Source organism: Lepus europaeus, chromosome X, assembly GCF_033115175.1.
Source record: "Lepus europaeus isolate LE1 chromosome X, mLepTim1.pri, whole genome shotgun sequence".
In the NCBI taxonomy this organism is placed as follows: Eukaryota; Metazoa; Chordata; class Mammalia; order Lagomorpha; family Leporidae; genus Lepus; species Lepus europaeus.
The window spans coordinates 93,786,469-93,811,889 of NC_084850.1; the positions used below are offsets into that span (position 1 = coordinate 93,786,469).

Here is a 25,421-nt window from a genome sequence, read left to right on the forward strand (position 1 = left end):
TTCTCTAGGATAGACCACATGCTAGGCCATAAAACAAGTCTCAACAAAATCAAAAGTATTGAAATCATACCACACATCTTTTCTGACAATGAAATGATGCTAGAAATAAGCAACTCAAGAATCTCTAGGACATATGCAAGCATATGTAGGCTGAAAAACACACACCTGAGTGAAGAGTGAATCATAGAAAAAAAATCAAAAAGGAAATAAAAAAAAATTCCTGGAAACAAATGAACATGACAGCACATCAAAACATGCATTACAGCAAAAGCAGCGCTACGAGGGAAGTCTATAGCAGTTAGTGGTTAATAAACAAATTGGAAATATATCAGATAATGAGCCATCAATTCATATCGAGTATCTAGAAAAAGTACAAACCAAATGTCAAATTAGTAGAAGGAAGCCATTAATTTAAATCAAGAAGAAATGAACAAAACTGAAACAAAAAATGCAAAATATCAGCAAAATAAAGAGCTGGATTTTTTAAAAAATAAGAAAAATTGATACACAATTGGCCCAACAACCCAAGAAAGAGCAAGAAGACAAATATCAGTAAAATCAGAGATGAAAAAGGAGATACATCAAGGAATATCACAGAAACAAAACAGAATCATCAGAAATTAATAGAAACAAGGATATGCCAACAAAATGAAAAATCTAGAAAACTGGGCATACTCTTGCACACATATAATCTACCAAATTGTGTCATGAAGACATGGAAAACACAAACAGAACAATAGCTAAGACAGAGACAGCAATTTAATCAGTAATGTAGATACTCCCAACAAAGAAAAGCCCAGGACCAGATGACCTCAGTGCTGAATTCTACCAAAATTTTCAAGATCTAATTCTAATTCTGAACAAATTATTTAAAAATAAAACAATGCAAAGTGAGGGAATCCTCTCAAACTCCTTTTATGAGGCCAGCAACACCGTAAGTCCTAAACCTGAAAAAGACACAAGAAAGAAAGAGAATAATAGAGCAATATCTTTGGGTAACATAGTTGGAAAAATCCACAACAAAATATTGCTAATCAAATCCAACAACAAATAAGAAAGATCATTCACCTGATTCAAGTGCAATTTATTCCTGGAATACAGAGATGGTTCAATATACACAAATCAATAATGAGATGCATCACATTACCACACTGAAAAATAAACCCCATGTGATTATATAAATAGATGCAGACAAAGCATTTGATAAAATAAACATCATTTCTTGAGAAAGATCTTAAGAAAATGAGTTATGCAGGAACATCCCTCAACACAATCAAGCCAATATATGACAAAGCCACCTTGGGTATCATATTGAATGTGGGAAAGTTGGAAGCATTTTCACTAATATCTCGAACCAGACAAGGATGTCAGCTTTCACGGCTGCTGTTCAGTATAGTCCTAGAATTTTTGGTCAAACAATTAGATAAGAAAAAGTAATAAACTGCATACAAATTGGAAAGGAGGAAGTTAAATTATCCCTATTTGCAAATGACAAGATTCTGTATTTATGGGAATCAAATGAATCCAATAAGAGATTATTGGGACTCATGAGACAATTTGGCAATTTAGTAAAGGTGCTGCTATAAAACTAACACAAAAAAATCAATAGTCTTTTTATTAGAAATACAAAGCCATGGATGATAAAAAAAAAAAAACTTGTAAGATCAGTAACTTTCACAACAACTACAAAAATATAAGTACCTTGGAAGAATTTTAACCAAGGAAGTGAAGGATTTCTATGATAAAATTACAAAATGCAAAATGAAGAAATAGAATACACAGAAAAAAAAAACAGAAAAATCTCCTATCGTATCGGATAGGAAGAATTAATACCAAAATGTTCAGATTACTGATAGCAATTTACAGTTTCAATGAGATTCCAAACAAAATATCAATGAAATTCATCTCTGATCTATCAAAATAGCTGCTAAAATTCATATTGAAATACAAGTGACACCAAATACCTAAAGCAAGACTAAACAAGAAAAACAAAGCTGGACTCATAACAATACCAGATTTCAAGACATAAACTGGGGCAGTTATAAATAAAAACAGATGGGCATTGACACAAAAATAGACATGTAGACCAGTGGAACATAATTCCCAAAATCAATCCAGATGTAAAAACTAACCAATTTGACTGTTTTGACTAATTTGACCAAGCATTAAAATCAATCCTGGAGGAGAGGACAGTCTTTCCCACAAATAGTGCAGGGAATACTGGATCTCTACGTGCAAAAGTATGAAACATCAATCTTACTTTATACCTTATGCCAAAACAAATCAAAAGGGATCAAGGATATAAATCGTTGTTCTGATACCACAGAATTAATAGAGGTGAACATTGGGAAAACTCTACAAGACATTGTCATATCAAAGAGTTCTTATGGGAATATGTCAAGGTAATAAGATTCTGCACAGCAAAACAAACAATCCAGTTAAGAAAATGGAAAAGGAATTGAAGAAGCATTTTTCTATTTTATTAAATATTATATTTACTTATTTGTGAGGTAGATTTACAGACAGTGATGGGGAAAGACAGAGAGAATGGATTTCAATCAGCTGGTTCACTCCCTAAATGGCCACAATGGCTGGAACCGAGTTGATCCAAAGCCAGGAGCAAGGAGCTTCCTCCATTCTTATTCTTCCACGTGAGTACAGAATCCAAGTGTTTGGGCCATCATATACTGCTTTCCTAGGCCATAGCAGAGAGCTAAATGAGAAGAGGAGCATCCAGAAACAGAATCAGGGAACATATGGGATGCCAGCACCACAGGCAGAGGATTAACCAACTGTGCCACAGTGGTAGCCCCATAGGCATTTTTCAAAAGAGTAAATTTAAATGCCCAACAGACACATGTAAAATGACCCTGTTGGAATAAGATCGAAGTCAGCGAACCCTAAAGGCTTCCATAGCCTTGTAAACTCATGACTAGAGCCTAGGGAGATTACTGATGCCATAAACAAGAGTGTCAAATTGTTAAGTCAACAACAGGAGTCACTGTGTACTTACTTCTCATGTGAGATCTGTCCTTAATGTGTTGTCCAACGTGAAGTAATGCTATAACTAGTACTGAAACAGTATTTTACACTTTGTGTTTCTGTGTGGGTGCAAACTGATGAAATCCTTACTTAATATATACTAAATCGATCTTCTGTATATAAAGATAATTGAAAATGAATCTTGATGTGAATGGAATGGGAGAGGGAGTGGGAGGTGGGAGGGGTGCGAGTAGGAGGGAGATTATGGGGGGAAAGCCATTGTAATCCATAAACTGTACTTTGGAAATTTATATTTACTAAATAAAAAATGATAAAAAAAAATTCTCAGGATCTCTAGCCATCATGGAGATGCCAATCAAAACCACAGTGATATTTAACTTCACACCAGTTAGAATGCTTTTTGTACAGAAATAAAAAAAGAAAAGAAAACAATAAATGATGAAAATGATGTGGGGAAAAGTTTCCATAATCCACTGTTGGTGGGATGCATGTTATTATATCCTTAATGGATGACAATATGGAGATTCCTCAGAAATCTAAAGTTAGATCCGTCATATGATTCAGCCATTCCATTTCTAGGAATTTATCCAAATGAAATGATATCAGCATATGAAAGAGTTATATCTATGCCACAATATTTACTTATTTATTTTTTACAGAAGATCAGTTTAGTATATATTAGGTAAAGATTTTAACAGTTTGCCCCCATAAAGCAAGACAAAATGAAAAAAAATACTGCTGGAGTACTAGTTATAGCATTAAATAACAGTATGCAGCACATTAAAGACAGAGATCCTATAATATTTTTTTAAAAAAATTAATAAATTTTCTATGCCATTTCCAATTTAACACCAGGTTTTTTTTTATTTCCAATTATCTTTATATACAGAAGATCGATTCAGTATATAATTAGTAAAGATCTCATCAGTTTGTACCCATGCAGAAACACAAAGTGTAAAAATACTGTTTCAGTACTAGTTATAGCATCACTGCACATTAGACAACATATTAAGGACACATCTCACATGGGATGTAAGTACACAGTGACTCCTGTTGCTGACTTAACAATTTGACACTCCTGTTCATGGCGTCAGTAATCTCCCTAGGCTCTAGTCATGAGTTCCCAGGGCTATGGAAGCCTTTAGAGTTCTCTGACTTTGGTCTTATTCCGATAGGGTCATAGCCAAAGTGGAAGTTCTCTCCTCCCTTCAGAGAAAGGTACCTCCTTCTTTGATGGCCCCGTTCTTTCCACTGGGATCTCATTCGCAGAGATCTTTCATTTAGGTCTTCTTCTTTCTTTCTTTTCCATGGTATCTTGGCATTCCATGCCTACAATACTCTCATGGGATCTTCAGCCAGATCCGAATACCTTAAGGGCTGATTCTGAGGCCAGAGTGTTGTTTAGGACATCTGCCATTCTATGAGTCTGCTGTGTATCCTGCTTCCCATGTTGGAATGTTCTCTCCCTTTTTGATTCTATCAGTTAGTATTAGCAGACACTTGTCTTGTTTGTATGATCCCTTTGACTCTTAGACCTATCAGAGCCATCAATTGTGAACTGAAATTGATCACTTGGACTAGTGAGATGGGATTGGTGCATGCCACCCTGATGGGATTGCATTGGAATCCCCTGGCACATTTCTAACTCCACCATTTGGGGCAAGTACAATTGAGCATGTCCCAAACTGTATATCTCCTCCCTCACTTTTTCCACTCTTAAATTTAACAGTGAACCCTTTTCAGTTAAAATTTAAACACTTAAGAATAATTGTGTGTTAATTACAGAGTTCAACCACTAGTACTAGAACAACAACTACAACAACAACAACAAATACTAAAAGGATAAATTATTACATTGTACAACAAGAGTCAGGATAAGAGCTGATCAGGTCATTGTTTCTTATAGTGTCCATTTCACTTAACAGGTTTCCCCTTTGGTGCTCAGTTAGTTGTCGCCGAACAGGGAAAACAAATGATATTTGTCTCTTTGGGACTGGCTTAATTCACTCAGAATGATGTTTTCCAGATTCCTCCATCTTTTGCAAATGACCAGGTTTCATTGTTTCTTACTGCTGCATAGTATTCTATGGAGTACATGTCCCATAATTTCTTTATCCAGTTTACTGTTGATGGGCATTTGGGTTGGTTCCAGGTCTTAGCTATTGTGAATTGAGCTGCAATAAACATTAATGTGAAGACGGCTTTTTTATTAGCCAAATTAATTTCCTTTGGGTAAATTCCAAGGAGTGGGATGGCTGGGTTGTATGGTAGGGTTATGTTAAGGTATCAGACGAATCTCCAGACTGACTTCCATAGTGGCTTAACCAGTTTGCATTCCCACCAACAGTGGGTTAGTGTCCCTTTTTCCCCACATCCTCTCCAGCATCTGTTGTTGGTAGATTTCTGAATGTGAGCCATTCTCACCGGGGTGAGGTGAAACCTCATTGTGGTTTTGATTTGCATTTCTCTGATTGCTAGTGATCTTGAACATTTTTTCATGTGTCTGTTGGGCATTTGGAATTCCTCTTTTGAAAAATGTCTATTGAGGTCCTTGGCCCATCTCTTAAGTGGGTTGTTTGTGTTGTTGTTGTAGATTTTCTTGATTTCTTTGTAGATTCTTGTTATCAACCCTTTATCTGTAGCATAGTTTGCAAATATTTTTTCCCATTCATTCGATTTCCTATTCACTTTCCTGACTGTTTCTTTTGAAGTACAGAAACTTCTCAATTTGATGCAATCCCAAATGTTAATTTTGGTTTTGACTGCCTGTGCTTCTGGGGTCTTTTCCAAGAAGTTTTTGCCTGTACCTATATCTTGCAGGGTTTCTCCAATGCTCTCGAATAATTTGATGGTGTCGGGTCGTAGATTTAAGTCTTTAATCCATGTTGAGTGAATTTTTGTGTAAGGTGAAAGGTAGGGGTCTTGCTTCAATCTTCTGCACGTGGAAATCCAATTTTCCCAGCACCATTTATTGAATAGGCTGTCCTTATTCCAGGGATTAGTTTTGGATCTTTGATCAAATATAAGTTGGCTGTAGTTGTTTGGATTGATTTCTGGTGTTTCTGTTCTGTTCCATTGGTCTATCCATCTGTTTCTGTACCAGTACCATGCTGTTTGGATAACAACTGCCCTGTAGTATGTCCTGAAATCTGGTATTGTGATGACTCCGGCTTTGTTTTGTTGTACAAGATTGCTTTGGCTATTGGAGGTCTTCTGTGTCTCCATATGAATTTCAGCATCATTTTTTCCAGATCTGAGAAGAATGTCTTTGGTATCTTGATTGGTATTGCATTGAATGTATAAATTGCTTTTGGGAGAATAGACATTTTGATGATATTGATTCTTCCAATCCATGAGCATGGAAGATTTCTCCATTTTTTGGTATCCTCTTCTATTTCTTTCTCTAGGGTTTTGTAATTTTCATCGTAGAGATCTTTAACGTCCTTGGTTAAGTTTATTCAAAGGTATTTGATTGTTTTTGTAGCTATTGTGAATGGGATGGATCTTAGAAGTTCTTCCTCAGCCGTGGCATTGCCTGTGTATACAAAGGCTGTTGATTTTTGTGCATTGATTTTATATCCTGCTACTTTGCCAAGCTCTTCGATGAGTTCCAGCAGTCTCTTAGTAGAGTTCTTTGGGTCCCCTAAATAAAGAATCATATCATCTGCAAAGAGGGATAGTTTGAGTTCTTCCTTGCCAATTTGTATCCCTTTAATTTCTTTTTCTTGCCTAATACCTCTGGCTAAAACTTCCAGAACTATATTGAATAGCAGTGGTGAGAGTGGGCATCCCTGTCTGGTACCAGATCTCAGCGGAAATGCTTCCAATTTTTCCCTATTCAATAGGATGTTGGCCTTGGGTTTTTCATATATTACTTTGATATATCTGAGGAATGTTCCTTCCATACCCAGTTTGCTTAGAGTTTTCATCATGAAAGGGTGCTGTATTTTATCCAATGCTTTCTCTGCGTCTATTGAGAGAATCATATGGTTTTTCTTCTGCAGCCTGTTAATGTGGTGCATCACGTTGATTGTTTTGCGAAAGTTGAACCATCCCTGCATACCAGGGATAAATCCCACTTGGTCTGGGTGGAGGATCTTTCTGATGTGTTGGTGCATTCTATTGGCCAGAATTTTATTGAGTATTTTTGCATCTATGTTCATCAGGGATATTGGTCTGTAATTCTCTTTCAATGCTGCATCATTTTCCGGCTTAGGAATTAAGGTGATGCTGGCTTCATAGAAAGAATTTGGGAGGATTCCCTCTTTTTTGATTGTTTTGAATAGTTTCAGAAGAATTGGAGTAAGTTCTCCTCTAAATCTCTGGTAGAACTCAGCAGTGAATCCATCTGGCCCTGGGCTTTTCTTTGTTGGGAGGGCCTTTATTACTGTTTCAATTTCTGTCTCAGTTATGGGTCTGTTTAGGTTTCCTATATCTTCCTGGCTCAATTTAGGTAGGTTGTATGTGTCCAAGAATCTGTCCATTTCTGATAGATTTCCCTGTTTGCTGGCATACAAGTCCTTGTAGTAATTTCTGATGATTCTTTTTATTTCTGTGGTGTCTGTTGTTATGTTTCCAATTTCATCTCTGATTTTATTGATTTGGGTCTTTTCTCTTCTTTTTTTAGTTAGTTGGGCCAGTGGGGTGTCAATTTTGTTTATTTTTTCAAAAAACCAGCCCCTTGTTTGGCTGATTTTTTGTAATGTTTTTTTGGATTCAATCCTGTTTATTTCTTCTTTGATTTTAATTATTTCCCTTCTTCTACTGGGTTTGGGTTTGGTTTGCTGCAGATTATCTAGATCCTTGAGATGACTTGAAAGCTCATCTATTTGGTACCTTTCCAATTTCTTGATGTAGGCACCTATTGATATAAACTTTCCTCTTAACACTGCTTTTGCTGTATCCCATAGGTTTTTGTATGTTGTGCTGTTATCCTCATTTACTTCCAGAAAATTTTTGATTTCTCTTTTGATTTCTTCTATGACCCATTGTTCATTCAGGAGCATGTTGTTCAATCTCCATGCGTTTGCACACGCTCTAGGGATTCCCAAGTTGCTAATTTCCAATTTCATTCCTTTGTGGTCTGAGAAGCTGCATGGTATGATTCTAATTCTTTTGAATTTGCTGAGACTTGCTTTATGGCCTATTATGTGGTCAATCCTAGAGAAGGTTCCAAGTACTGCTGAGAAGAATGCAAAGTCTTTAGATGTAGGATGAAATGTTCTGTAGATATCTGTTAGATCCATTTGGGCTATAGTGTCATTTAAATCTACTGTCTCCTTGTTGATCTTCTGTCCTGTTGATCTGTCTATCTCTGAGAGTGGAGTATTGAAGTACCCCAGAACTATTGTATTGGTGTCTAAGTCTCCCTTTAAGTCCATTAACAAGTCTTTTAAATCAGCTGGTGCCCTGTAATTAGGTGTATATACATTGATAATCATTATATCTTCCTGTTGAATGGATCCCTTAATCATTAAATAGTGCCCCTCTTTGTCTCTCCTAACAGTTTTTGTGGTAAAGTTTATGTTGCCCGATATTAAGATGGCTACGCCCGCTCTTTTTTCATTTCTGTTGGCATGGTATATCTTTTTCCAGCCTTTCACTTTCAGTCTGTATGCATCATTGTTGGAAAGATGAGTTTCTTGTAAGCAGCAAAAAGATGGGTTTTGTTCCTTAACCCAATCAGCCAATCGGAGTCTTTTAACTGGACAGTTCAGGCCATTAACATTCAATGTGACTATTGAGAAGGAGTAACTTTGCCCTGTCATTTGCCAAAGATTTTTTTAATATATGGTTTGAGATTCCTGTGATCTTTTACTGTGAGGTTTCCTTCCTTTACCTTCTTTCATATTGGTGACCATGTTTCTGTGTTTTTATATGTAACACATCTTTAAGCATCTTTTGCAGGGCTGGTCGAGTGGCAACAAATTCTTTCAATTTCTGTTTGCTGTGAAAGGTCTTTATTTCACCTTCATTCACAAATTGGAGTTTTGCAGGATATAATATTCTGGGCTGGCAGTTTTTCTCTCTTAGTATCTGGGCTATATCTTGCCATTCTCTCCTAGCTTTAGGGTTTCTGATGAGAAGTCAGCTGTGAGTCTAACTGGAGATCCTCTGAGAGTAATCTGGCGTTTCTCTCTTGCACATTTTAGGATCTTTTCTTTATTTTTCACTGTGGTGAGTTTGATTACGACGTGTCGTGGTGAGCATCTCTTTTGGTCATGTTTATTAGGGGTTCTATGAGCTTCCAGTACTAGGATGTCTCTGTCCTTCTCCAAACCTGGGAAATGTTCTGCTAGTATCTCACTAAAAAGGCCTTCTAATCCTTTCTCCCTCTCCATGCCTTCAGGAACTCCTAGAACCCAAATGTTGGGTTTTTTAAGAGTCTCCTGTAGATTCCTGACAGTATTTTTTAGATTTCTGATTTCTTTTCTTTTCTTTGGTTTGCCTGTTTCCTTTCCTGTTCTCTGTCTTCTAATTCCGATATCCTCTCTTCTGCTTCACCCATTCTGTTTTTAAGGCTCTCTAATGTGTTTGTCATTTGATCTATTGAGTTCTTCATTTCATTGTGTCACTATCACAGTTTCATATTCTACTAGTTGTTTCATTTCATTTGGATTCCTCCTTAATGTTTCATTTTCGCGCGACAGATTTTCTATCTTGTCCATTAAGGATTTCTGTAGTTCAAGAATTTGTTTTTGAGAACTTCTTAATGTTCTTATCAATTTTTGAGATCTGCTTCTTGCATTTCCTCTATCTCTTCATCTTCATAATCTTGCATTGGCGTGTCTTTATTATTTGGGGTCATCATAGTGTCTTCCTTGCTCTTGTTACCTCAGCTTCTATGTTTGTTGTTCGGCATGTTGGAGATAATTTATGGTTTTTTTTTTTTTGCTGTTGTGTTTTTTTCTCGTTATACTATGCCTCTACATGGGCTGTCTACTTTGATGGATCCTAGAGGCTATGATGGGTGTGGCCAGAGAGCTCTGCTTGATTCTTCAGGTTTAAGGCTGTGCAAAATGTGACTCACCCAGATTGTTCTCTCCCTTGCTCCTTGCTGTATCTCTCTCTCTCTCTCTCTCTCTCTCTCTCTCTCTCTCTCTTTGACTCAGTTGGGAAGTAATTCTGCACATGTGAGTGGAATTGAGGGTAGTTGAAATCTGGCCTCTGTGAGTATTCGTTTGATCTACCCCTGGGACCACACAAAGAGTTTATGCAGCCCTCAATGTGTTCTCAAGTTTCACCATAGACCCAAAGTTACTGAGTTGTGTACTCGTTGCCACTTTACATATGTAAAATGGTGCCTGCTCTTTCTTTTGCTCAAGTGGAGAGAGAGTCCTCTGCCTTTCCCCACCAATGTCTCGGGTTTCTGAGGCTTTTGTCTTACCTCCCGTTCAATATTCTGCGGCTCGGCTCCCGCAGCAGGTCTTCCACGCAGTGGGCTCCCTGTAGGTCCTCTGTGTCACATCCACTAGATCCGGAAGCGTTTCCTCTGCAATTTTTTTCTTGAGTCTTTTCCTGAGGCTACAGTAATTCCACTTTTATGAAACTAAATTTTCCCAGACTATCGGTGCACATCCTCACTATCCGCCATTTTGGCTCCGCCCCCAACACAATATTTATTATCACTCAACTCATAATAGCTAAGATATGGAAGCAACACATATGCCCATAAATTGATGACTGGATTAAGAAAAAGTGGAATGTATATATATATATATGTATATATGTACAAATATATGAAATATTCAGGCATAAGAAATATGAACTCTTCTATCACAATAAACTGGATGCAATTACCTTATTTAGTGAAATTAGCCAGTCCCAAGAAGACAAATACCACACATTTCCTTTGATGGATGGTAACTAATAGAATACAAGAAATGTGATATGCAATTGTTTTCGTTTCAATTTGTATAAAAATATTCATGTGCATAAACTGTTGAGAAGAAATAGCTGAAATTGTAAATGAACTAAATTATTATTTTATAACCACAGAGGAAATATTATGTGCTAACTTGTCATCAATTGTATTTCATTGAATTAAATAATGAATGAATAAAAAAGTTGTATAAGAGTAAAATGGTCACTTAAACATTAAATCATTTGTATGACCATTGTCTGCATTCTCACTAAACTATGGCTTTTTTAACTTTTTAAACCTCTTATTTGGGGATTATTAAGATTTTAATATAATATAAACTAAAATTTCTTATCTTAAAAATTTAAAAAAAAAACAGAAAGGTAGAAGGATGGAAGATGGTAGGGAGGAGGAGTTAGAAGGGTGGAGGAAGTGAATATCATTATGTTCATAGACTCGCATCTACATGTCATACTGAGATTATTAAGATTTTAATATAATATGAATTAATTTTTTTATTTTAAAAATGAAAAAAAACTAGAAAGGTAGGATAGAGGATGGTAAGGAGAGCGAGTTGGAAGGGTGGAGGAAGTGAATATCGTTATGTTCAAAAACGTGCATCTACATGTCATAGTGAGTCTTTTAAAATTAATTAAAATGAAAATTTAAAAAGACCATGGTCCAGCAGGAATGTTTACAAACCCTATAAGCAATAATCAAAAGAAAAGATGCCAATTTTACTCAAAAAACAGTAAATATTTTAAAAAGACTTATTTATTTGATTTTTTAAAGATTTATTTTTTACTTGAAAATTAAATTATGGAGAGAGAAGGAGATTGAGAGAGCCAGAGAGAGCCAGAGCGGGGGCTATCTTGCCTTCCCTGGATCACTCACTAGAAGGCCCCAATGGCCAAGACTGGGCCAAGCTAAAGTCAGCCGCCAGCAGCTTCATCTGGAACTCCCACATGGGTGGCAGAAGCCCAAACCATTCAGTCATCTTCTGCTCTTTTTCCCAGGCCATTAAGAGGGAGCTGGATCAGAAGTGGAACAGCTGGGAAGCAAACTGCCTTCGCATGGGATGGCAGTGTTGCAGGCTGACCCAGAAAGATATATGTAAATGAAAGGCAGGACAGTCTATCCGGGGAGCAATAAATTCTGACACACTGTTCCGTCATTGACCAGCCGGCCCCTCATGCTCTGGTCACCAACTCAGGGCATCCAAGTCCTGGCCAGAGATGAAAACTCCTAAGTCCTCCTGGCAGGAGAAGGCATAGCCAGAGCGTGAGGACCCTGTGTGGTGGACTCCCCACATTCAGCAACGCTTGTACTTTCTGCTTCTTCCTTACCAGGTGTGCGGGGTGGACCATGTTGAGGAGAAGCAATCTGGGTTCAGGCTGATCCAGAGGAATGAAAACGTGACAACAGTCATGATGCAAACAACAGTGACGATCAGCCACACCACACTGTGGGCCAGGTCATCGTGTTCAGGGCTTTTCCTATAAACCAGAACTGGTTCAAGAACATGTCAAAGAGCCATTGCTGGGCATGGCAAAGATGACAGCAAAATAAACAGTGAGGATTCCTCAGATGAAGAAGTGATTGCTAGCTCTCCAGTAGCCTACATCCAGCCCAATCTCCGCACTAACCATCATGACCAGCGATATGGCTACTGTGATGGCAAAAGTTTGGTAGTCAGCCAGCTGGATGCCATCATCCCAGGTGGCCTCAGCAAGCACACCATAGGGGATAAAGAACCAATGTTGAGGTATTGGAGCCCTGGTTGACACAGATGAAGAACTCTTACTTGTTGAACAGAAGAGTCAGCTGACCTGGCTCATACAGCATAGGGTACTCCATGCTTCACTGCTCTGGGACATCCTGGTCAAGAACCCACAGAGACAGGACTGGGAGTGAAGTGTACATACAGCTAAATGGGGAGGGGGGCTGAAATACTGGCTATAGACGGTTTGGGCTGAGAAGCCACAGAAGAAGCCAAACCATTAGTGGACCATGGCAAAAGCATAGTGTCTGCAAAAGAAATAACAGAGGAACTTACACATGCACAGGTAGAACCATGGACCACACGCCAGCAGGAGGAACTGCAGGAACTTTTGCTACAAAAAGGAATAATCTGAGGCCAAAGACAGCCTGGAAACCTTCCTGCCCACTGTTGCCCATACCAATGTGAGCCATTTTGATCATGCTGACATCGTTGACACCATCCTCAATGACAAGTGTCACAGCATTCTTGGACTTCTTAAACAGTTCCACAAACTGTGCCTTCTGCAAGGGGACACCAGGCATCAGATGATAGCTTTGCAGGCCCATGCTGTCTCTAGTAACACCAGTTCCCATCTGTCTCCAATGCATGGGCCAGGTTGTGACCGTTGATTACCTGTGCATAATCTCAATCAGTGGCTTCCAGGACAGAAGTGAACTTGGAAGAAGAAAAGTTTTTCCTGTTAGGTTAATCCATTGACTACAGTGTGGGACCAGCCCACCGTTTTCTTCCAGGCTTTGCTGAATTTTTTCTGCGCCTCCAGGACAGTGTGCCCTATGACAATGAATACCTCTGTCGTGTTGTCTGTCAGCATCTTGCAGGAAGAGCCAATGTTCTCCTCCATCTCATTTGTCTCTGGTTAAGAATCAAATCTTCATATTGGTCAGTGTGAAGACAGCGATGGTCCTGGGAACTCCCTGCACCACTTGCTTCTCCTGGAAGACTGCCCTACTGGTCCCACCAGAGTGGCTGGGTCATCCCTGGCTGAAGCCCCTCCCGCTGATTAGGGAGTTAAGGAAGTGGGTCTCAAGGGCAAAACATGGGGCCCAGATGTGGAACCAAAACCAAGAAAAAACTGTGAGATATTGAGTCTGCCCTGGCCCTGTCTAGGAATCTACAGAGAGAAGAACATCTCATTTTTCTTAATTAGCTTTCAAAAGTGCTCTTGTGCCCTATTCCTGGATTACGCAAGAATCCTGCTGGTACCTCTGGGTCCCTCACATCCCATATGCCTCTCCTTGACTTTTGTTTGTATTCAGTATGCTTTTGTCTTTTGTTGTGGATGGTGTCTTAAATCTCATGGAAAGAGGAGGCTGGCAAACATTAGGATTCTCCAACCTGGTGGAGTGGTTTGGTAGGAGCCACATCTCACAGGTGGCACTCCAGAAGCTAGTGTTGTCCTAATATGGAGGTACTTGTCAGCCAGAGGGTGTAGGGAGATGAGAAAGGTGGGCTTGTTCAGTATTCTTCCTCACCTTGAGAGTAAATTGCCATCATCTCCCCCACCAGAGCACGTGTACGTGCACACACACACACACACATTCCTGGAGTCCATAATTCCTGATAGCATTGTTCTAGAGCCTAAGAAAGGGGTACAACTGTTCTCAGTGTGCTAAAGCTGTGAATGAAATTTAATCATAGAAAAAATTTAGTTTCCTTTCATCTTAAATTTAGGGCACACTTCATTGGCAGACTTCCTTTCCACCTCCTCATTTGGCACTTTCCTATACTGATACCCAAGGCTGATGAGGCAGACCTGGAAGGGGACCTCCCCTCTGTACTTTTCTCCCAGTAAACACGGGACCCCATAACTTGTGACCCAGTGTCTGGAAGAGATGGCAAAATCTGCGTGCTGGGTGGTTCAGACCAGCATACTGCCTGCTCAGGGCCTGACCTTGTCTTAGCAGGACTCAGTAGATGTCTTGTCCCAGAATGACCTTTCTCCCCATCTACCTCTCTGAAGCTATCCCTCTGTGTACCAGTTGTGCTGCAAATATAATGTTTAGTCAAACTTTGCTTTAAGTCTGTCTCAAATTGTGAAGAATTGTGTACTACTACAGATTTAATGATCTGTGATTATCTTAAACATTTACTGTTGATAGTGAAATTGACACCTTTACCTTTGATTATTGCTTATAGCCCTTGATTATGTTACTAATGAACTACACTCCTTTTACCTTTTCTTTGTTGAAGAGTTATTCAGTGAAGCATTAATTGTTTGACTATACTGTAAACTGAAAATGTTATCACAGAAACAAAAACATTTTTAAAAACTACTGTACCTTTTTTATGTATCTTAAAGTCAGACAATTTAATGTCTCCTGGTTAATTAATTTTTCTCAAGTTCCCTTTGCCCTTCAAAGTTTTTTGTGGTTCTATAAATTTTCAGTGGATATATTAGTAGACTTTTCTAGTTCTGTAAAAATGTCACATGGATTTTGGTAGGGATTGCATTGAGTCTGTAAGTTGCTTTGGGTAGTATGCACTTTTTAATGTTATTCATTCTTCCAATTCATAAATGTAGAATTTCTTTCCATTTATTTGTGTCTGCTTCAATTTTCTTCATAAGCGATTTATAGATTTCATTGTAGACATCTTTCACACCTTTGATTAAATCTATAACAAGGTATTTTATTTTTGTAGCTATTGAAAATGGTATTGTTTCTTGATTCCCTTTTTCAGATGATTCACTATACTGCTTAGAGCTCTAGTGATTTCTGTACATTGACTGTGTATCCTGCACCTTTCCTAAATTTGTTTCTCAATTGTAACACCTATTTGATGGAGTCTTGGGTTTTCTCTATATAAGATTATTTCATCTGAGAAAGTGACACCTGGACTTCTTCCTTTCCAGTTAAGATGCTCTTTTGCTTTAATTGCTAGAGCTAGGACTCTAGTAATATGTTGAATAACAGTCTTCAAAGTGGGCATGTTTGTCTTGTTCAAATTCTTACCAAGAACGTGAACTGTTGTAGTTCTTTTTTTCTGTATCTTTTTAAAAATTTTTTTAAGTTGCAAATTTCATGTAATTCACATACACAATTTAGGAACATAATGATACTTCCCACCCTACGCTCCCTTCTGCACACATTCCAATCCTTCCTCCTCCTTCCTGTCATATTCTCTCTCTTAAGATTTACAATAATCTACTTCAGTTTACTGTATACTAATAAGATTAATACTACAGAGAGTAGTAATTTCAACAAACAGTAAGCATAATAAAAACACTGTTCCTCAATGAAAGAGACAAGGGTTATAAACAATCATCAAATCTTAAAATATGAAAATCACTCTTACGTTACATTTTTGTTATTCTAATAGTTATGCCAGGTCATGGAAAGCATGTGCTATTTGCATTTCCGGGGTTGACTTATTTCAGTAAGTATAGTGGTTTACAGCTACATGTATGCTGTTGCAAAAGACAGGGTTTCTCATTCTTTTTGTGGTTGAGTTTTACTCCATGCCATATATACATATATATATATATATATATATATATATATACACACATATATATATATATTTTTTTTCATTATCCATTTCATGGACATCAGATTTCATCCCATATATTAGCTACTGTGAGTTGAGCTGCAATAAACATGGGGGTACAGATAACTCTTTCATATGCTGATTTCACTTCCTTGGGTAAATTTCCAGGAGTGCTATTCATGGGTCATATGGTAAATCATTTTTCAACTTTCTGAGGTATGTCCATGGAGAGGCAGAGACGTTCCCAGAGCCAACTGCCTGTGGGTGCTCCTGCCTAGTGGTTTGAACCCCAGAGCTTGTGATGTATTGAGCGCTAGGAGTATCTCACAATGTTCTATGGGTGCCTAGCTCCCTGTCAAGCCTCCCAGCCAGACTCAAAGTCAGTAGGAAACACAGACTCTTCTCTCTGTTTAAATCCCCTCATCACACGTGTGCACAAGAGCCACCACAGCCACTACACTAGTGGTCTCAAAATGGTGCTGTCTCCCTGCTGGTTGCTGGGCATGTGCACAAGAGTCACTGTAGCTGCTAGTGGTATCCAAATCATATGTTCTCCTTGCCTTTTGCTGAGTTCCCTTGCTCTCCAAAGCTGGCATAGCCTCTGTCTCTCAGCTGTGGGGATCGTGTGTTGTTTCTGCACCCGTTCTGTGTGCAGCTTCCACACTGATCCACGACATCCTTCTTTTTTTCTGTAGAGTTTCCACTGCAGATTTCTCTCCAACTGTCCTACAGGAATGCCCCTCCTCCACTATTTTTCTGGTATTTTCCATTCATCTTAAACAGTACGACTTTCCCCTATTCAGTCATCTTGGATTTTCCTATTGTTCTTACATGTGCATGTTTGTGCTGAATTATATTCCTTCTACTTTTTTATTGGTCAAAGTTTTTAATTAGAAAGATATGCTGAAAGATATCAGTGCCTTTTTGCATATAATGAAGGGATCATATGATAGTTGTCCTTCATTCTTCCGTGGTGCATTACCACATTTATTGAATTTCATTTTTGTATATTGAAGCATTCTTGAAGCCTTGGGATGACTCCAACCCGATCACGGATAATGTTTTTTTTTTTTAATATGCTACCCTATTCAATTAGCTGGTGGTGTTTTCTTGAGGATGTTTGCATTTGTCGTCCTTGAGGATATTGGTGTGTAATTTTGCTTTTATGTCATATGTTTGGTTTTGATATAAAGGGAATGCTGGCATCAGAGAATGAATTTGGAAGGATTACCTCTACTTCAATTTTTAAAATTAATTTGAGAAAGATTAGTTTAGTTTTCTTTACATGTTCAGCAGAATGCCATCTGGTCCTGAGCTTTCCACTGTTGAGAGTAATTTTATTGTTGGTTCAATGTCATTAACATTTATTGATCTCTTTAGGTATCATATTTCTTCTTGGTTCAATCTATGTATAGAGTATGTGTCCAAAAATATGTCCATTTCTCCTTGGTTATCGAATTTGTTGTCATAAATTTGTCTATAGTCATCTCTAACAATTCTTTGTATTCCTGTGGTGTCAGTGGCAATGTCTCTATTTTGATATCCTTTTCTGTTTCTAAGCTTTTAATTTCAGAATAAACTTATAAAACAAAAATTGTGAAGTACAGCAAAGAGTTCCCATATACCACACACCGTCTTCTCCATTTACTATGATATATTTGCCATTGTCTATATACCATATATGCCTTCCTCTATTATTAACACATCATATTAGTATAACATATCTGCCACAATGAATGAACCACACCTACCTTCTTTATCTTTCATACAAATTTCTTGCATCTTCCATCACTCCTAGCCTCTAATACTCCACATGCTCTGCTAAGATTGAATAGTTTTTAACTTCCACATATAAGGGGAATAGGTAGTACCTCTTTTTCAGTGTCCAACATATTTCACTTAACATGATGTCCTGCACTTTCATTCATGTCACTGCAAATGACAAGATTGGCAAGATTCCATTCGTTTTTATGGCTCAACAGTATTGATTTTGTGTATATATATATTTCTTTATCCATTCATATGATGAAATATGTGTTGGTTAATTCCATATCTCCACTATTATGAACAGTGCCGCAATAAACAAGGTGGAGCACGTATCGCTTTGATACAATGATTCATATATTTTGGATATATACCCAGAAGTGAGATTTCTGGGTAATATGACAGTTTTATTTCTACATTTTTAAGAAATCTCAAAAAAAAAGAAAGAAATCTCCATGGTGGCTGTACCAATTTACATTCCCCCAAATAGTGTATAAGTGTTCTCCTTACTCCATATCCTTGCCAGCATTTTTTTAACTTTCTGTCTTTTTGATAATAACTCTTCTAATAAGGGGGAGGTGACATCCCATAGTGGTTTTGATTTTTTTTTTGACAGGCAGAGTGGACAGTGAGAGAGAGAGAGACAGAAAGAAAGGTTTTCTTTTGCCGTTGGTTCACCCTCCAATGGCTGCCGCGGCCGGTGCGCTGCACTGATCCGAAGGCAGGAGCCAGGTGCTTCTCCTGGTCTCACACGGGGTGCAGGGCCCAAGCATTTGGGCCATCCTCCACTACACTCCCGGGCCATAGCAGAGAGCTGGCCTAGAAGAGGGGCAACTGGGACAGAATCTGGTGCCCTGACCGGGACTAGAACCCGGTGTGCGGGCGCCACAAGGCAGAGGATTAGCCTGTTGAGCCATGGCACCGGCCCAGTGGTTTTGATTTACTTTTCCCTGATGGCTACTGATCTTGAGCATCTATCATATTTTGTATTGCTTATTTTTGGAAGAGACCATTTCTATTCATGTGTATTTCCAATTTCTTAACTGCATTTGTTTTTTGTTTTCATTTTTTTAAATTGTGCTGTATTTTTTTTAGTCCCTGATATATGCTGGTTATTAATCCCATTTTTTGATAAGTAGCCTGCAACTGTTTTCTCTCATTAGTTATATGTCTTTTTACTCTGTTCATTGTTTCCGATGCTATGCAGAAGTTTCTGAGGTTGATAAAATCTCATTTGTCTAGTCTTTCTTTTGTTACCTGTGCTTTGAGGGTCTTATTCAGAAAAATCATTCCATATAACAAGGTACTGAAGTGTTCCCCCTACATTTTCTTTGAATACCTTCAAAGTTCCAGGTCTTGCATTTAGGTCTTTGACATATCTTGAGATAATTTTTGCATATAGTAAGAGGTAGAGATCTAATTTTTTAATTCCTCTACATATTTCTGTACTGTTTCACCAGCTCCATTTTTGCAAAATACTACCCTTTGTTCAATGTATCTTGTTGACACCTTTGTCAAAAGTCAGTTGAGTGTGTGGATGAATTTCTGGGCTCTCTATTCTGTTCCATTAATTTGTGTGTCAGTTTTTTTTTACCAGTACCATGTTGTTTTAATTACTGTAGTTTATAGTATGTTTGAAATCTGATATTGTGATGCCTCCAGCTTGATTTTCTTTGTTCAGGAACACATTAAATATTGTGGGTCTTCCATGGATCATATGGATTTTAGGATCTTTCTTTCTAATTCTATAGAGAATGTTTCTCATATTTCAATAGGGATTACATTGAATCTGTGAAATGTTTTATGTAATATGGACGCTTTAATAATATTAGTTCTTTTAATCCATGAACAGGGAATATCCTTGATGATAACTTTCATCAGTGTTTTTTAAAGTTAACTGTACATATCTTTTAGTTCTTTGATCAAATTTATTCCTAAATATTTTTTCTTATTGCTGGTTTCTTACAGCAAGTTTATTATTGGTGTACATGATGATGAGGGGGAGGGGGGCGTAATGTTGATGGTGTATTATAAACATTTTCCTGAGCTGGTTTTTCAGTTCTAAGAGATTTTTATATCTTCGAGTGTTTAGGGTTTTTTCTTTATTTCCATGTGCAAAATCTTGTCATCAGCAAACATCAAATTGATATTTTAATTCCCTCCTTTCCAACTTGGATACACGTTATTTCTTACTCTTGCCTAATTGCACTTGCTAATAATTCCATATTATATTGAATAAGAGTGGTGAAAGTGGACATCCTTGTCTTATTTCAGATCTGAGGGGAAATGCTGAAGATCAGTGCGACATTAGCTTTGGTTTGTCATTTATAGCCTCTGTAATTCTAAAATATGTTCATTCTCTACATAATTTGTGGGAGGTTGTGTTTAACATTTGGGTATATTGAAGGTTACCAAAAGCTTGAGATGATAGTATGGTTTGTGTTCTCCAGTCTGTTCATGCGAATTATGATGTTCATTGATTTCTGATTGGTAAAGACTTGCACCCCAGGAATAAACCCCACCTTATGATAAGGTATATTTTGATATAATGTTAGGATTTTACTTGGTAATAATTTGTTGAGAATTTTTGCTTATATGCTTATCAAGAATATTAATACTTATTTTTATTTTTATGTTTTGTGTTTGTTTATTTATTTATTTATTTATTTTATTAAACTTTTATTTAATGAATATAAATTTCCAAAGTATAGCTTATGGGTTACAATTGCTTCCCCCCTCCCATAACTTCCCTCCCGCCCGCAACCCTCCCCTTTCCCGCTCCCTTTCCCCTTCCATTCATGTAAAGATTCATTTTCAATTCTCTTTGTATACAGAAGATCAGTTTAGTATATATTAGGTAAAGATTTCAACATTTTGCCCATATAGCAACATAAAGTGAAAAAACTACCATTGGATTACTAATTATAGCATTAAATAGCAATGTACAGCACATTAAAGACAGAGATCCTACATAATTTTTTTCAAATTCATTAATTTTCTATGCCATTTCCATTTTAACACCAGGTTGTTTTTTTTTTTTCATTTCCAATTCTCTTTATATACAGAAGATCACTTCAGTATATAATTAGTAAAGACCTCATCAGTTTGTGCCCACATAGAAACGCAAAGTATAAAAATACTGTTTCAGTACTAGTTATAGCATCACTTGGCTTTAGGCAACACATTAGGGACAGATCCCACATGGGGTGTAAGTACACAGTGACTCCTGTTGCTGATTTAACAATTTGACACTCCTGTTCATGGCGTCAGTAATCTCCCTAGGCTCTAGTCATGAGTTGCCAGGGCTATGGAAGCCTTTAGAGTTCGCTGACTTTGATCTTATTCCGATAGGGTCATAGTCAAAGTGGAAGTTCTCTCCTCCCTTCGGAGAAGGGTACCTCCTTCTTTGATGGCCCCGTTCTTTCCACTGGGATCTCATTCACCGAGATCATTCATTTAGGTCTTCTTTTTTTTCCATGATATCTTGGCTTTCCATGCCTGCTATACTCTCATGGGCTCTTCAGCCAGATCTGAATGCCTTGAGGGCTGATTCTGAGGCCAGAGTGTTGTTTAGGACATCTGCCATCCTATGAGTCTGCTGTGTATCCCACTTCCCATGTTGGATCTTTCTCTCCCTTTTTGATTCTATCAGTTAGTATTATCAGAAACTTGTCTTGTTTGTGTGATCTCTTTGACTCTTAGACCTATCAGAGCTATCAATTGTGAGCTGAAATTGATCACTTGGACTAGTGATTTGGCATTGGTACATGCCATCTTGATGGGATTGTGTTGGAATCCCCTGGCACATTTCTAACTCCACCATTTGCGGCCAGTCCGATTGAGCATGTTCCAAATTGTTCATCTCCTCCCTCTCTTTTTCCACTCTTAGATTTAACAGGGATCACTTTTCAGTTAAAATTTAAACACCTAAGAATAATTGTGTGTTAATTACTGAGTTCAACCAATAGTACTAGAGCAACAACAACAACAACAAATACTAAAAAGGATAAAGTATTACATTGTACATCTAAAGTCAGGACAGGAGCTGATCAGTTCATTGTTGCTTATAGTGTCCATTTCACTTAACAGGTTTCCCCTTTGGCACTCAGTTGTCACCGATCAGGGAAAACAAATGATATTTTTCTCTTTGGGACTGGCTTAATTCACTCAGCATGATGTTTTCCAGATTGCTCCATCTTGTTGCAAATGACTGGGTTTCGTTGTTTCTTACTGCTGTATAGTATTCTATGGAGTACATGTCCCATAATTTCTTTTTGTTTTTTTTTTATTTTAGGGACCAGCCCTTTTTTCCTTTTTTTTTTTTTGACAGGCAGAGTGGACAAAGAGAGAGAGAGACAGAGAGAAAGGTCTTCCTTTTGCCGTTGATTCACCCTCCAATGGCCGCCGCGGTAGGCGCACTGCGGCCGGCGAACCGCGCTGATCCGATGGCAGGAGCCAGGTGCTTCTCCTGGTCTCCCATGGGGTGCAGGGCCCAAGAACTTGGGCCATCCTCCACTGCACTCCCTGTACACAGCAGAGAGCTGGCCTGGAAGAGGGGCAACCGGGACCCCATAATTTCTTTATCCAGTCCACTGTGGATGGGCATATGGGTTGGTTCCAGGTCTTAGCTATGTGAATTGAGCTGCAATAAACATTAAGGTGCAGATGGCTTTTTTATTTGCCAAATTAATTTCCTTTGGGTAAATTCCAAGGAGTGGGATGGCTGGGTTGAATGGTAGGGTTATGTTCAGGTTTCTGAGGAATCTCCAGACAGACTTCCATAGTGGCTTAACCAGTTTGCATTCCCACCAACAGTGGGTTAGTGTCCCTTTTTCCACACATCCTCTCCAGCATCTGTTGTTGGTAGATTTCTGAATGTGAGCCATTCTCACCGGGGTGAGATGGAACCTCATTGTGGTTTTGATTTGCATTTCTCTGATTGCTAGTGATCTTGAACATTTTTTCATGTGTCTGTTGGCCATTTGGATTTCCTCTTTCGAAAAATGTCTATTGAGGTCCTTGGCCCATCTCTTAAGTGGGTTGTTTGTTTTGTTGTTGTGGATTTTCTTGATTTCTTTGTAGATTCTGGTTATCAATCCTTTATCTGTAGTATAGTTTGCGAATATTTTTTCCCATTCTGTTGGTTGCCTCTTCACTTTCCTGACTGTTTCTTTTGAAGTACAGAAACTTCTCAATTTGATGCAGTCCCAAATGTTAATTTTGGTTTTGACTGCCTGTGCTGTTGGAGTATTTTCCAGGAAGTCTTTGCCTGTGCCTATATCTTGCAGGGTTTCTCCAATGCTCTCTAATAATTTGATGGTTTCGAGTCGTAGATTTAGTCTTTAATCCATGTTGAGTGAATTTTTGTGTAAGGTGATAGGTATGGGTCTTGCTTCAAGCTTCTTCACGTGGAAATCCAATTTTCCCAGCACCATTTATTGAATAGACTGTCCTTATTCCAGGGATTGGTTTTGGATCTTTGGTCAAATATAAGTTGGCTGTAGATGTTTGGATTGATTTCTGGTGTTTCTGTTCTGTTCCATTGGTCTATCCATCTGTTTCTGTACCAGTACCATGCTGTTTTGATAACAACTGCCCTGTAGTATGTCCTGAAATCAGGTATTGTGATGCCTCCGGCTTTGTTTTTGTTGTACAGGATTGCTTTGGCTATTCGAGGTCTTCTGTGCCTCCATATGAATTTCAGCATCATTTTTTCCAGATCTGAGAAGAAGGTCTTGGGGATCTTGATGGGTATTGCATTGAATGTATAAATTGCTTTTGGGAGAATAGACATTTTTTTTATTAAACTTTTATTTAATGAATATAAATTTCCAAAGTATAGCTTATGGGTTACAATGGCTTCCCCCATCCCACAACTTCCCTCCCGCCCGCAACCCTCCACTTTCCCGCTCCCTTTTCCCTTCCATTCATGTAAAGATTCATTTTCAATTCTCTTTGTATACAGAAGATCAGTTTAGTATATATTAGGTAAAGATTTCAACATTTTGCCCATATAGCAACATAAAGTGAAAAAACTACCATTGGATTACTAATTATAGCATTAAATAGCAATGTACAGCACATTAAAGACAGAGATCCTACATAATTTTTTTCAAATTCATTAATTTTCTATGCCATTTCCATTTTAACACCAGGTTGTTTTTTTTTTCATTTCCAATTCTCTTTATATACAGAAGATCACTTCAGTATATAATTAGCAAAGACCTCATCAGTCTGCGCCCACACAGAAACGCAAAGTATAAAAATACTGTTTCAGTACTAGTTATAGCATCACTTGGCTTTAGACGAAACATTAGGGACAGATCCCACATGGGGTGTAAGTACACAGTGACTCCTGTTGCTGATTTAACAATATGACACTCCTGTTCATGGCGTCAGTAATCTCCCTAGGCTCTAGTCATGAGTTGCCAGGGCTATGGAAGCCTTTAGAGTTCGCTGACTTTGATCTTATTCCGATAGGGTCATAGTCAAAGTGCAAGTTCTCTCCTCCCTTCGGAGAAGGGTACCTCCTTCTTTGATGGCCCCGTTCTTTCCACTGGGATCTCATTCACCGAGATCATTCATTTAGGTCTTTTTTTTTTTTCCATGATATCTTGGCTTTCCATGCCTGCTATACTCTCATGGGCTCTTCAGCCAGATCTGAATGCCTTGAGGGCTGATTCTGAGGCCGGAGTGTTGTTTAGGACATCTGCCATCCTATGAGTCTGCTGTGTATCCCACTTCCCATGTTGGATCTTTCTCTCCCTTTTTGATTCTATCAGTTAGTATTATCAGAAACTTGTCTTGTTTGTGTGATCTCTTTGACTCTTAGACCTATCAGAGCTATCAATTGTGAGCTGAAATTGATCACTTGGACTAGTGCGATGGCATTGGTACATGCCATCTTGATGGGATTGTGTTGGAATCCCCTGGCACATTTCTAACTCCACCATTTGCGGCCAGTCCAATTGAGCATGTTCCAAATTGTTCATCTCCTCCCTCTCTTTTTCCACTCTTAGATTTAACAGGGATCACTTTTCAGTTAAAATTTAAACACCTAAGAATAATTGTGTGTTAATTACTGAGTTCAACCAATAGTACTAGAGCAACAACAACAACAACAAATACTAAAAAGGATAAAGTATTACATTGTACATCTAAAGTCAGGACAGGAGCTGATCAGTTCATTGTTGCTTATAGTGTCCATTTCACTTAACAGGTTTCCCCTTTGGCACTCAGTTGTCACCGATCAGGGAAAACAAATGATATTTTTCTCTTTGGGACTGGCTTAATTCACTCAGCATGATGTTTTCCAGATTGCTCCATCTTGTTGCAAATGACTGGGTTTCGTTGTTTCTTACTGCTGTATAGTATTCTATGGAGTACATGTCCCATAATTTCTTTATCCAGTCTACTGTTGGGCATTTGGGTTGGTTCCGGGTCTTAGCTATTGTGAATTGAGCTGCAATAAACATTAATGTGCAGATGGCTTTTTTATTTGCCAAATTAATTTCCTTTGGGTAA

At 38.2% G+C, this 25,421-nt stretch overlaps 1 pseudogene; it reads right to left on the reverse strand.

The window, feature by feature from the left end:
- Positions 1 to 904: 904 nt before the first annotated feature.
- On the reverse strand, positions 905 to 14,199 carry LOC133752767 (phospholipid-transporting ATPase ID-like; annotated as a pseudogene).
- Positions 14,200 to 25,421: the final 11,222 nt, after the last annotated feature.